Genomic DNA, 14,347 nt, shown 5'->3' on the forward strand with positions numbered 1-14,347 from the left:
ACACTTTCTATCATTCATCCAGGGCAAACACTTCTTAGACATTCTATTTTGCACACCACAGATCATTGAGTCTCCATATATCACACTCCTTACCACTCTGTTCCTTCCTTGCTCACCTCATCCCTCACTCTCTCTCTCTCTCTCTCTCTCTCTCCCTCCTCTAATACTTTCTTTCTTTGTTCCCCTACTTATCTGCTGTCATGTCATCTCTCCATCCCTGGTTCCAGCAGCACTCTCTCACCTTTTTCTCATTTCCCCTCTCTTCTACTGTTTCTATTCTCTCCTCTTGTATCTCTCCTCTCATAACTCTCTCACTCCTACTCTGATTCGCTTTGCATTCATCTCTTCTGTTCGCTTAATCTCTTCTTTCAGTACACACCTCTCTCTCTCTCTCTCTCTGCAAGCTAACCACTCTTGCTCACCATTCATCCTCCCAACTAAGACTATCTCCAAAAACTTCACAATGATTCAAACTTTCCACACTTCCCATTTTTATTTTTTCATTTACATTCCACTTATTATATGCAAGGATGTCTGCATAAGTGAAGCATTAGATATGAATATAGATCTGCAAGTTATCTAACTGGGTCATGCTGACTACAGAGATGAGTATACAAAACAGCCTGGAGGTAATCTATTATGTCTGTATACAAATGCCAAGAGAAGTATCAGGAAAAAAGGAATCGAGTTTTTTACCTTGGTCAACATTGTAATTGCCTCGGATTGTAGGCATTAATGAGACCTGGCTCTCAGAAGCAGATGCCGACTGGTATTGAGTGAAAAGGGTATAGTTTTTAATGGCATAGTAGTGATTATTAGATACACATATTCACAAGAATAAAAAATAATAGTTTTTATTATTGCAGATATTTATCCAGAAATTGATGGGCCATTATCAGTGCATCAGCATGATTACAAGGTGAAGCTAGAACAAAGGATGTCAATCCTATTTACAAAGTTGAGTCATGTGCCAGAATGTTATATTCCTTGTGGTTACAAAATCAAATGCAGCGTCAGTGAAAACTAAAATTGAAATAATTTTGAAATACCTAAAATAACAAAATTTAGATAAAGTAAATGACTGAATGACACTCCATTATATTAACCAAAAAAAATATTACTTGCCATTTAAGAAGATGAGACTCTTCCAAATCTGGGCAGTGGATAGACACTCATCCTGATTTAAGATTTGGACTCCAAAGGGCTTCAACACTCTCTCTTTAAATAACTACTCAAGTCTAACCTTAAGAGTTCTGAACTTGTGTGTGTGGCTAGTCCCTATCCTGTACATCACAGGCATCTCAGAGGCAATTGAAAAGATCCTGAAAAGATACATTTTAGGTATTATTTCTGGGAAATTTAGTCCCTATATTCTTCCCTATCAACAAAATCTCCTCCTGATTACCATCCACAAAATGATAAACAGCTCCCTTGCTCTCTTAGTGTTTACCAGGTTCAGCGTGAGTGCCCCACTCGTGCTTTGGACAAACAAGATGTTCGGTCATAAGACAGCTACAAGAACAAAATCTTATATCAGCAACAATAAACCTGAAAAATCTGACCTTGTTCAGCATGAAGTGGACACTGGTCACAATATCATCTAGTCCAATATTTACCTTTTTTATCATGCAGTTTATGTTTGAGCAGTTATTTAAGCAATTCACACCACCTAAACTTAAATTGAAATAATGAGTCTTTGACTCCATAGGAGATCAAATAATAATAATAATAATAATAATAATAATGACTATACAGTGGCTAGATCTGGAACTGTCTCATCCTCATAAATGGCAAGCAACAGCATACATATGTCACTTTCATTTCTCTCTCCCCCTCCCCCTCTTTTACATATTGCTGTGTCATTCAATCATTTAATTTGTCAAAATATTTTTATTTTTTTTTACTTCAAAATTATTTTATTGTAGTTTAGCTGTAATTGCAGTCTAATTTTATTTTGTATCCACCCATATGCTGACATTCTAGCACATGGCTCAGATCAGTAAATTGGGTTAACATTCCTTGTTCGGCTTCTCCTTGTGATTATGCTAATGCGTTGATGATGGCCTGTTAATTTATGGCTGAAATATTTTCAATAGTAAAATTATTATTCTTTATTCTTGAGAATACATGTGTCTAATAAAGGGTATAATATTTTTTAGGAAGGATAGACAAGATAGGAGAGGCAGGATGTGCTCCTAATAATATCAGACGATTTGAGTCCAGAAGCTATGATTGCAATATCAGTAACAAATTCCAGTGTAGCAGTGAATTGGAAGTTATCTGGTGTGAGTTAGAGTCTAACAAGACCAAATTTGTGGTAGAGGTGTTGTTACAGTCCTAGTGAATCGGTTACTGACTGGTGACAACAAAATGCATCACCAAATCAGCCTGTTTGGTTATAAATGGTAATAAATAAAAGTCACAGGTGACTTTAATTATCCAACCTTTGATTGGGTAGCAGTGAAATCTTGAGAAAAATGAAGCCAAATGTGATGTTGCGAGACAACTTCCTCAAGCAGCATGTGACAGAAGGAACCCTGAGGTTAAAGTGCGTTAGACCTGATTATCGTGTCAAGGGGGGGGGGGGGGGGGGCAGTTAAAGATGTGATTGTAATAGTTGAGAGTTTGACGAAATCGTACTTACTGGGTGCGAAAATTAAAGATGTATGTGAGAGTATTAGAGTGCAAAAGCAGAGGGTGAAAGAAATGATAGTCGTGGCAGGAACAAATGATTTGAAAGGAGATAAAATTGCTATGAGAGAGGACTTAAAGGAATTATTAGAGGTAGCAAATGAAAAGAGTGAGAGAGTTAGGATAGTGAGTCTGTTGCGGCAGTATGACAGAGAAGAGTTTAGGAGGGCCATAATTGCAAATGACTCTATGCGCAGGTTATGCAGAAGATGTGGTGTGGAGTTTATGGACATGTTGAGTGAATTTGATGGGCGAAAGGATTTGTACAAGATGGATGGCTTGCATCTGAATGGATTTGGTGTGCGGAGACTGGAAAAAGTGTTGCTGAATGAAGTGAAAGTGGATGTGCAAAATCAGGGAAACTAGAACCATTAAGTGGGGAGGGGAGAGGATATGCAGGCATCGGTGAGGCAGTTGAGTGTAAGAATGTATATAATGTGCCTGAGCTAGTACGAAGGACAAGAGATCAGAATGGGATAGTTAGTATAACGCATCAAGATAGGGGTGGGACAAATGGACCTCTGCATTTCATGTATACTAATGCCAGGAGTATTAGGAACAAGAAGGAAGAATTTATGGCCTTGGTTATTGGCATTAGTGAAACATGGCTGACAGAAGATGATATAGTTAGCAGGATAGAATGTGAAGGGTATAGTGTGTTCAGGAGGGACAGAGAGAGAATAAAATGGGGGAAGGAGTGTTATTGATGATAGCTGATGAACTGCAGCCAAGGAGAATAGAAATTAAATTGCAGGATAATGAAATGAGCTTATTTGAGGCTATTTGGGTGTGAGATTGAGACTAGCAGAACAAAATATACAGTTGGGTGCTGCTATAGACCAGGTGATAGTATGCATAAAAAATTGATGCAATGAGTGGAAGGAGGGTAATTATTATGGGGGATTTCAACTATGGTAGCATTGATTGGAGGGAGGAGAGGACGCATGAGAGGAAGTAATTGGATTTTATGCAGTTATTAAGGGATAGCTATCTGAGACAGCATATAATGGAAAATACTAGGAGGGTTCGAGAGTGCTTGACCTAGTAATAGCATCTGAGAACTTGACTGTAATGAATATGACCATGTTGCCACCAATTGGTGAAAGTGATCATAAGGTCCTGACCTGGGAAGTGGCTAAATATGTGACATTTTCGATTAAAACAGGGTACATGTGGAATTACCGTGCTGGTAAGTATGAAAAGCTTAGGAGATTGCTTGGTTCAGAGCCTTGGCATGTAAAACTGCAAAAAAAGAAACAACTGTGGAGGGAATTAATAATGGCTGACTCTATACCTAGAGTCCAAATAGTAAATCAAGTAGGGGTTAAATGGATGAATAACACTATTAAGCTTGAACTGCAAAAAAAGAAACAACTGTGGAGGGAATTTAAGGAGAACGGTGACCTGCAGGCTCACGAACGGTATAAAGCGCAGGCCAGAAGGGTGACGAGTGTGGTAAGAAAAGCAAAAGGAGATTATGAAAGGAAATTAGCCATGCAAGCTAAAGAGAATCCCAAACAGTTTTTCCGATATGCTGCAAGTAAGAGAAAAACTGTATACGGCAGAATAATTTTAAGGAATGCCGATGGTAGGGAGGTCACTGAATCAGTTGATATCGTGGAATTACTGAGTGAGCACTTTGCAAGAGTATATCATCCCGGTGGTGACATTGAAGAAATGAAGGAACCATTACTTTATACAGGAATTGTGGTGAATGAAGTGGAGGTGAATAGTCTATTACAAAACCTTAATGTGAATATATCTGCGGGATTGGATGGAATACCAGCACGGGTCTTACATGAAGTGGATAAAGAATTGTCAGTGCCTTTGACCATATTGTTCAATCTGAGTCTCGGGTCTGGTTTAGTCCCAAAGGGGTGGAAAGAGGGGAAAATAGTTCCACTGCATAAAAGAGGATCCAAGACAGCTGTTGCAAATTACCGACCGATCAGCATATCAGGAGTCGTTGTCAAGGTCTTGGAGAAAGTAGTCAAGAGTAAAATACAGGAATGGAGTGATGAAAATGAGATACTGTAAGGGTGACAGCATGGTTTTGTGAAGGATAGATCATGCCTCAGTAACCTTCTCAAGTTTTATAACACAGTGATGGCTGAACTGGATAGGGATAATGGGTTTACAGTGATACTGCTGGACCTGGCTAAGGTCTTTGACAGAATACCACATGGAAGTCTAATCCGTAAACTGCAATATATGGGAATGGATATAGGGTTCATGAGATGGATAGGTGGGTGGTTGATGGAGAGATACTAGAGAGTAGTTTACTCAGGACTAGAGTCCAAAATACAGCCTATGACTAGTGGTGTGCTGCAGGGTTCTGTTCTTGGATCGCTGCTGTTTAATTTGTTCATTAACGATATAGGAAAGGATCTAAGAGGAACAGTTCATTTGTTTGCTGATGATGCAAAGTTGGGTAGGGCAATAGTGAATGCAGATGATGTCAGAATTTTGCAGGATGATTTGGATAGATTGGAGGACTGGGCTAAGGAGAATGGATGTCAATTTAATGTGGCAATATGTAAGGTTATGCATTTTGGGATGAAAAGATTAGCAGCAGTATATCACATTGGTGGAACTGCACTCCAGGAAACTGACGAAGTCAGAGACTTGGGCGTGTTAGTGGATAGGGAGTGAAAGTTTAGGGGGGGAAGCACATAGCAAAAGTGGTTAAAGCAGCTAATCAGATCACTTGGTTACTGAAAAATACTTTGAGGAGTAGAGACAAGCAGATTATTATTATTATTATTATTATTATTACTATTATTATTACATGACATCTCCAGGGAGTCCAAAGACTCATCGAGGGAGGACACCAACTCCACAACTCTCCATCTCCACCACTCAGTCCACAAACTACAACAAACTGCATCTACTTTCATCATCTACACCAGTGCTATCTACTGCCACCCATCACCACCACTAGCATTTTCACATACAATCACAAACATCCATGCCCATAGTGGGATTCAAACCTACAGCCTTTTGGCTGGAGAGTGGATACACTAACCACTTGGCCAACCAGTCTGGCATTGTTCTCCTTGTTCCGTATCGCTCTTCTGCTCCAGGACTGATCCCTGGAGTGCACCACTGGTCACCTAAAGATGGGACCTTGATACAACCCCATATTGACTACTGTGTTGTGATCTTGGTAGCAGGGTTTCATGGTGATGAGGAGTTGGAGAGTATCTAGAGGCAAGTGACCAAGATGGTAGCAGATCTGTGGAATGAGCCTTACGAGAATAGGTTGAAGATTTGTGGGTTACAGAAACTGGTTGATATTCAGAAAAGGGGTGATATGATGAGTCGTACAAATTACCAAAAGGTTTTTACAAGATTAATTCAGAGGAAATTTTTCAGAACAGGTCTGGTGGTAGGAGCACTAGGAGGCCATCCATGGAAACTGAGCGCGAGTTAGTTAGCAAGGGTGTTAGGACTAGGTTTTTGCTTGCAGAGTTGCAGAGTAGTGAATGAGTGGAGTAGGTTACCAGAGTCTGTTGTGGGTGCCATGACTGTAAATGAGTTCAAAGCAAAGTATAATAGATATTGCGCAATGTTGGATAATTCTTGACATGCTGTTTAGGGCCTCCCTTGATGAGTCTCTAAGGGCTCCTTGGAGTTGCCTATAATAATAATAATAATATCAGCTTGTGTTTTGTGGGAATGTGCAAGGGAACTCGCAATCCCTCTGACTAGGCTCTTTAATTTAGGTGTCAGCTCTGTTACAGTTCCAAGGCAGTGATCTATGAAAGGGTAAAGTGATTCCCTTGCATAAGCGTGGTTCTATTATAAACCAATCAGTATCTCAGGCGTGGTAGTTAAAGTACTGGAAAAAAATTGGTCAAAAAGAGACAAGAATGAGTAGATAAGAAATTGTAAAAATTAATGTTTTTATTTTATTTATTTTATTTGATTCTATTCGAAATATCTATATTTCACTATTTTACCTTTCACTTATTTTACTTTATTTTAGTTGTCATAACGCCAAGTTGTAATCTCGTCGCTTGAATTAGTCTATTTCCTTTAATCCTTTCAGTCTATCAATATAATTATTATTATTACGGGCAACTCCAAGGAGTCCTTAGACTCATCGAGGGAGGCCCTAACATCATGTCAAGAACAACTATTCTACATTCACACAGTATCTATCATACCTCGCCTTGAACTCATTCACAGTCATGACAACAGACTCTGGCAGCTTATTCCACTCATTCACCACTCTCCAAGTAAAAAACCTAGCTCTAACACCCTTGCTAACCACACTCTTGCCCAGCTTTCATGTATGGCCCCTAGTCCTCCCACCACCAGTCCTATTCTCAAAAATATCTTCTGAATTATCTTATAGAAACCCCTTCAGTAATTTGAATGTCACAATCATATCTCCCCTTTTCTGCCTAACAACCAATTTCTGCAACCCACAGATCTTCAACCTGTTCTCATAAGGTTCATTCCATAGACCTGCTATCATCTTGGTCACTCGTCTCTGGATCCTCTCCACCTCCTCCCCATCAAGAAGAAACCCTGGCACCCAAATCTGGGCTCAAGGCTCGATACAGAGGAACAATAACCTGTTTGTCTCTGCTTGTTAAAGTATTTTTCAGCAACCAAGTGATTTGATGAGCTGATTTAGCCACTTTTGCAATGTGCCCCCTAAAGTTCAACTCCCTATCCACCAACACTCCCAAATCCCTGGCCTCGTCAATCTCCTGGAGTACGGTTCCACCAATGTGATATACTGCTGCTAATCTTTTCACCCCAAAATGCATAACCTTACACTTTGCCACATTAAATTGACATCCATTCTTCTTAGCCCAGTCCTCCAAACTATCCAAATCATCTTGCAAAATTTTGACATCCTGTGCACTCACAATTGCTCTACCCAACTTTGTATCATCAGCAAACAAACAAACACTTCCTCTCAGTCCTTTTCCTATATCGTTAATGAACAAATTGAAAAGTAGTGGTCCAAGAACAGAACCCTGCAGCACACCACTAGTCACAGGCCGTCTTTTGGACTCTACTCCTGAATAAACCACTCTCTGATATCTCTCCATCAACCACCCTCCTATCCATCTCACCAACCCTATATCCATCTCCCATATGCTGTAGTTTACTGATTAGAATTCCATGTGGTATCTTATCAAAGGCTTTAGCAAGGTCCATTAAAATCACTGTAAACCTGTTACCCTTATCCAGTTCAGCCATCACTGTGTTATAGAATATGAGCAAGTTACTGAGGCATAATCTACCCTTCACAAAACCATGCTGTTCCCCATACAGTGTCCTATTTTCATCTATCCAGTCCTGTATTTTTCTCTTGACTATTTTGTCCAAGACCTTGCAAGGAATTCCCCCCCCCCCCCCCGCTCTTAAGGTTGTGACTATGCTACTTCACGTGTATGTATTTTAGAATTTTGGAATTGCCTCTGGCTGGAACCAATTCCTTTGTCTAAATAGCTGGCTTTTTCTCACACTGATCTCTGAAAATTTATTTGTATTTACAACTGCACCATCAGAGATCGCATAGAGGAATTGTATATCTTTCCAATACATGCAAGAAAGCACCCAGTGCAAAACGGAAATATCTCTAATATTTACCTCTAAGTCAAGCAACGCTTAAATCTACTATTCGTCAGTCGTGGCTACTTTTACTCTTAAGGTCACACAGGTTCTATCTTTTTATGAGAAGTGCATTGGTCAGGCAGAATCAGTCAAGTTATTTGACAAACAAAACAATTTACTCATGCTAAATCAAAGTACATATAAAGAGTAACACTGCACATACTAAAATAATCCAACTCAAATTCACTCAATAAAATGATATGGAAATAATATAAATTCACGTGTCTGGTTCTCCACTAGATTAATTATAATTTCTCACTAAGCTCAATGACTAATGCATTAAATACTCTCACATATAATTCAGAAACAGAAGCAGACTTGTACACGCTTTACATTAATTTAACTCAGACTATATATAATATTAGGCTTAACTAAATCTTTCACATACAATTCCCTCTTCAATATATAACATATCTAATTCCTCATAACTCTGCAAATTACTTCACAATTATTTTAACAAATCGCTTTCCATCTTTACTACTGTTCTTTATGCTAACAAACAAAAATTTCAGCAATCTTTGCCATTAATTTCACATCTAGGAAAGTCCTATACAAAAGTCTTACTTGTCACTTTGTCATCCAGTTCATTACACAAGATCCTAGAGATCATTGACACCTTCTTCTACTTTCTGGTAAAATTCACACATGGGCACCTTTTACAACATCAATGATACATCACACACAGAGATCGTCGAGGAACTTTGCGGTGGGAACTCTGGAGTGGACCGTCACTGCCATTACCAACCTCCTATCATCGTTGGGCTTCAGCTGGTGGGACATGGATCCCCGTCCTTGGAATGGCAGGACACACAGGAAACTCCTCGCAGCTAGAGCAGGAACAGAAAACCGGAACAGCAAGCCTCAAAAAGGCTTACACTGAAAGCCCCTTTTCCTTCAATTTGTCTTCCTTTTATTCTGCTCTCCCGACCTTGGAACTCTTACAAATTGAATCACCTGGATTTTCTTGAAGGGCTCTTCTCAGCCACTCGGCGGTCGTCGAGTTAAGTCAGGAAACCCCGTACTTGGTTGACCTTCATGAGTTGCGATAACCTCAGGTCTTACATTTTAATCCCATCTGAGTTAATTCTTTGTCTGTACAATTTTCTTATTACAATTTATTCTAACATTTTTTTCAGGTTTATTACACCAAAATTAAATTAAGTATTAATCAAATTACAAGTATATTAAATTAATTTTTAGTTCCCAAGTAAAATCGGTATAGAAGAAATTTTATTCTAAAATTCTTCTGTACAAGATTTTACAATATTCTATGAGGGGTGGCATGGCTTTGTGAAAGGATGGTAATGGTTAGTAATTTACTAACTTTTCATAATAGAGTGACAGCTGAGTTGGATAAAGGAAATGGCTACATGATGATTCTGCTGGATTTCGCAAACACATTTGACAGAATACCACATGGAACTCTGTTACTCAAATTAGAACAAATGGGGATGGACATGGCACTAGTTATGTGGATAAGAGGGTAGTAGCTGAACAGATTTCAGAATTTGGTATATGGAGAAGCAGTATTAAGTGAAAGCTGGTGACCAGCAGTGTGACACAAGGTTCATTGCTAGAACCATTGCTATTTAATTTGTGCATAAATAATATAGGAAATAATCTGAAAGAAAATATTCAGTTGTTTGCTGATAATGCAAAATTAGGTAGTGCAATAGTGAATCAAGGCAATGTGAAGAGCTTGTAAAATGATTTAAATAGGCTGTCACTATGTAATGTAACTTTACATTTCTCCATATTAACATATGGAGAAAGGTAAAGTTATGCATTTTGGGATAAGTATATTATAAGCTGTATACCACATTGATGGAACTGTGCTCTAGGAAATAGATGAAGTTAGGATTTAGAGATGGTTTTAGATAGAGAGTTGAAGTTTAGAGGACATATTACTAAGGTTGCTAGGATAGCTCATAAGATTTCTTGGCTATTGAAGAACATGCTAAAACTAGAGATAAGGAAGTTATTATTCCACTTTATAAGGCCTTGATATGTCCACATATGGATTACTGTTCTGAGGTAAGGTTTCCTAGTATCTTGGGAATGAGGAAGCCGCTTACCAAGATGGTGAGCAGCCTGTGGAATGTTCCCCATAAAGATTGATTTAGTGTGTATGGTCTGCAGAAGTTGTTGATAGGCATAAAAGAGGGTATATGATAGCAACCTTTAAGTTACTTAAAGGATTTTATCAGATTAATAGAAGGGGAAATGTTTCAGCACTTGGCTAGAGAAGAACAGAACAAGAGGTCATCCCTGGAAGTTGAATAAATATGTGGTTAGTAGGGGTATGAAGACTAGATTTTTCACTTGGAGAGTTGCGAATGATTGGAATTGGTTGCCAGAGTCAGTTGTTAGTGCTTTGTCTGTTAATGGGTTCAAGGAGAGGTATGATAGATTGTGTGTCTAGTTTGGGTCTCTTGCGTTGAGTGTTTTGGACTCCATGTAGGTATCTGTACAATAATAATAATAATAATAATAATAATAATAATAAAAGGTGTTAATCAAATAGAATAAATGGAGAGTGTGGTGGTTGAAAGTTGGGTGGGGGAGAACAAAGAATCATTCTTGAAAGTTAATCAAATTGTAATAGATTAGGGAGTAATGAGTAGATTTATTTATTTTATTATTATTTATTTATTTATTTATATTTTTTTTGCAAGGAGAGTAATAAGTTAGTGGATTAAATTACTGAAGTGTATGGCAAATGCAGTAGCTTTGAATAAATTGAAAGAAAGACTTCACAAATATAATCCATTGAGTGGTTTTATCATGCATCAAATACCAGAGAAAAGTTGGATGTTAAGATTATGCCAAGCACTTATGATTATGAGATGAGTGCATTATGTCTGTAAATTGTGTTTGTTTTCTCCACCTTTTGAAAGATATCCAGGTTCATTTTCCTTCTGTAATAGTAGGAAATTTATGGAGTCTTTTTAATACAGACTTTGATACAGATAGCAGATTTTCTTGTGATTTCACACAATCTACAAACATAAGATGTGGATTACTGTTAGGCAGTGATGTAACGAGGGTATGAAGCGCCTATGGCAAGTGTCTAACTTGCACCCCCCAACCCCAAAATGACAAAAATGTTATACATTTTGCACCCAAAACCTAGTTGCATCCATGGTGGGTGCCTCTTTTGCCACGCCCTCATTACGGCACTGCTGTTAGGCATCAAAACGATTACTCTGTTCCACAAGATGAGGTCAAAAGTAGGTCAAAAATGTTGTTACACTTGATCAGACCCATATCGATTTTGACTAAAAATAATGATCATGATACACGTGACATGAGGAAGTCATGAGGTGAAGTAATAATAATAATAATGTCATATAACTCTTCAGATCTACAGTAATGAAAATTGACCTTTTTTTTTTTACAAAAATAAAAATTTACATTTTTTTAAAAAAAGTTAATTATTAAATCAATAACTGTGCCTTTTATTTTTATGTTTTTTCTTCTTTTCCTACAGTGTTTTCAAATACATCAGCAACTAATCTTACTCCTCATGAAATAGAAGTTGATGTAGCTACATGTAAACGTGCTAAACTGTACACAGCATTTAAATATTGAACTTGAAGTAACAGAAATAAAATCTCCAGAAAAAGGATAGATTTAAGAGGAAACTTATATGGAAAATGTTCCTTTATTATTCACCAAAATAGGAACTTGCAAAAGGAGATGAACTTAAAACTAAAGACAACACCTAAAAAGAAAGAAACTTTTTTTGATTAATTACAGATGAAAAAAGTAAATCAGAAGATCTATGTAAAGAATAAAAAAACAGTTATTTGATTACTTTAGAACATTATGATGTTTAAAATGATGAAAATAAAAATAAGAATATTGTATTCATCCTTTAGAAGAATTAGCAGGAACATTTTTTAGAATATGATCTATAAACAAAATTTGAAAGACAGATATATATATAACATCTGGACTTCATATGAAGTCCAGATGTTAATTTATTTTTAAGGTCAAAAATTATAATACTGAATCTCCATTTTTTTTAAATGAAAATGGTGCATGTAGTAATATGTAAAACACTGTATAATGTAGTGTGCCAAGATTTATCATTGGCTTACACAATAACGTTTTGTAGATAAGGTGGTTATTACAAGGATTAATATACAATTTCTGTCACATCTTATATCTGTTACATTTATCCACCCTGTATTTAATGAAAATAGAGATTTTTCATGAATTTCATTAACGAAGTTTAAGTCATCATCTGAAATTGTTTCTCTATCTAATCAATGGTATCATCATCATCGTCATCAATTTCCTATTATGCACTATCAAGGAATGCACAGGATAATATGACAGTACTACCTCTGACATGATCAAGTTTACATTATTACCAATCTCCTATCAACAATATTCTTCTGAATTAGTCTGTTACTTGTTAGCACTTCAATATTGTCATGTCTAATATTGTGGTCTTCTAACACAGTTCTGACTGAATCAGTCCACCTGGATCCTGATCCTCCTCTGGATCTTTTTCCTGCCATCTTAGCATCAAACAAATATCTCTTTTTCTAACCTTTTCTTTCCAATAAGTGAGCATACTATCTTAAATTAGCTTTACTCACACATTCTTGAATGGTAACAGTTTCAAGTTACTTTCTAATATCTTCATATTTAACATGATCCTGCCATTTATGCCATCTGTTCATTCTCCTAATTTTTCTCAGAACTGTCATATCTGCTATCTCTAATCTTTGATCAAGTGTTTTATTTCTAATCAACTCTGTCTTGTATACTGCTAGCTTGATGTTTTGGCTAATTTCTCTCTTATTCCATATAAATTGTCAAATCATCCACCAATTGGTGAGAGTGACCATGAGGTGATTACCTGGGTGGTTGCCAGCAGTGTGAGGACCGGGAGATCAGGGGAGAACCAGAAGTCATCCCTGGAAACTGTATAAAGAGGGTGTGAGTAGGGGAGTGAGAGGCAGGCTTTTTTCGTGTAGAGTTGTAAATGATTGGAATGCCTTGCCTGAGAATGTGGTGTCTGCAAGGAGTAAGGAGTTTGAGTGTGTTTAAGACACGGTATGATGAGCTGTGTGTGTGATAAAAGGACCTCCCAGATGAGTCTTTGACTCCATGAGGTCTTGGGGTAATAATAATAATAATAAAATGCTTTCACAAAACCTAGATAAATCACTGTATGAGCATCTTCTCTGTTCAGTATGTTAGTCACCCTATTATAAAGTGTAACCAACCTACCAAAGCATGATCTTCCCTTAACTAACCCATGCTGCTCTTTCAAATAGTTTCCATTCTCATCAATCTATGTTTTTGTATTCTAACTCTATCTCCACCTTATCTACACTTGATAAGGTGTAGATAAGGTGGAGATACGGGCCACTGTGTATATATTGATATATATACACAGTGGCCTGTAGTTTGACACTACTTGGATTCTCCCTTATGCAGTGGCACTATTTTTACTTCTTTCCACTGTTCTGGAACAACCAAGTCAAGGGCACTGCCAGCTCTTTCACACATTTCCGTAATATACATGGTGATATCACATTCAGTACCAAAGCCTTATTAACATCAAAGTTACTTAATATTCTAACACTTCCCATTCTTGAATTCTCAGTCCTCTGTTTGTCTTCCTATTGCTATTCAATTCTACTCTTAGCCATCCATACACATAATCCATTAGTGAAATATCATTATGCATTTGCACTATATCTTCTGAGGGGTACCCTATTCACATACTGTATAAACAGTATGGTACAAAAAAAACCAGTACCGAATGACTATAATGATATGTATTATGCAGTAAACAAGTTTATTAACAAAAAAATATATGTTTATACCTAATGATATGTACCATCCACAATGGTAGATTATATGCTCGAAATTGGCACCTTGTCTTTCAAGACAGGTTTCGTAGTGCATACAAAGAAAACAAGGATTGGGACATCTGCTGGACATATATTGTAATTTTATCCCTTACTTCATCAATGTTTGAATGTATGTCATGGTG

General features: G+C 37.4%; 1 protein-coding gene across 2 annotated transcripts in view; it reads left to right on the forward strand.

Moving 5' to 3' along the window:
* Positions 1-12,268, forward strand: part of LOC150104859 (uncharacterized) — an 83,057-nt gene extending 70,789 nt beyond the window's left edge. Inside the window, exon 5 of one of the 2 annotated variants that reach the window (XM_090396016.1) lies at positions 11,819-12,263. The gene's annotated coding sequence lies outside the window, so the exon portion shown is untranslated. Of the gene's footprint in view, positions 1-11,818 lie in introns of both variants that reach the window. The other variant, XM_090396015.1, reaches the window with a different exon arrangement.
* The last annotated feature ends 2,079 nt before the right edge of the window (positions 12,269-14,347 follow it).

The sequence above is a fragment of the Typopeltis vanoorti genome, chromosome 7 (assembly GCF_054136105.1).
Source record: "Typopeltis vanoorti isolate ZY-2024b chromosome 7, IOZ_Tvanoo_1.0, whole genome shotgun sequence".
Taxonomy (NCBI): Eukaryota; Metazoa; Arthropoda; class Arachnida; order Uropygi; family Thelyphonidae; genus Typopeltis; species Typopeltis vanoorti.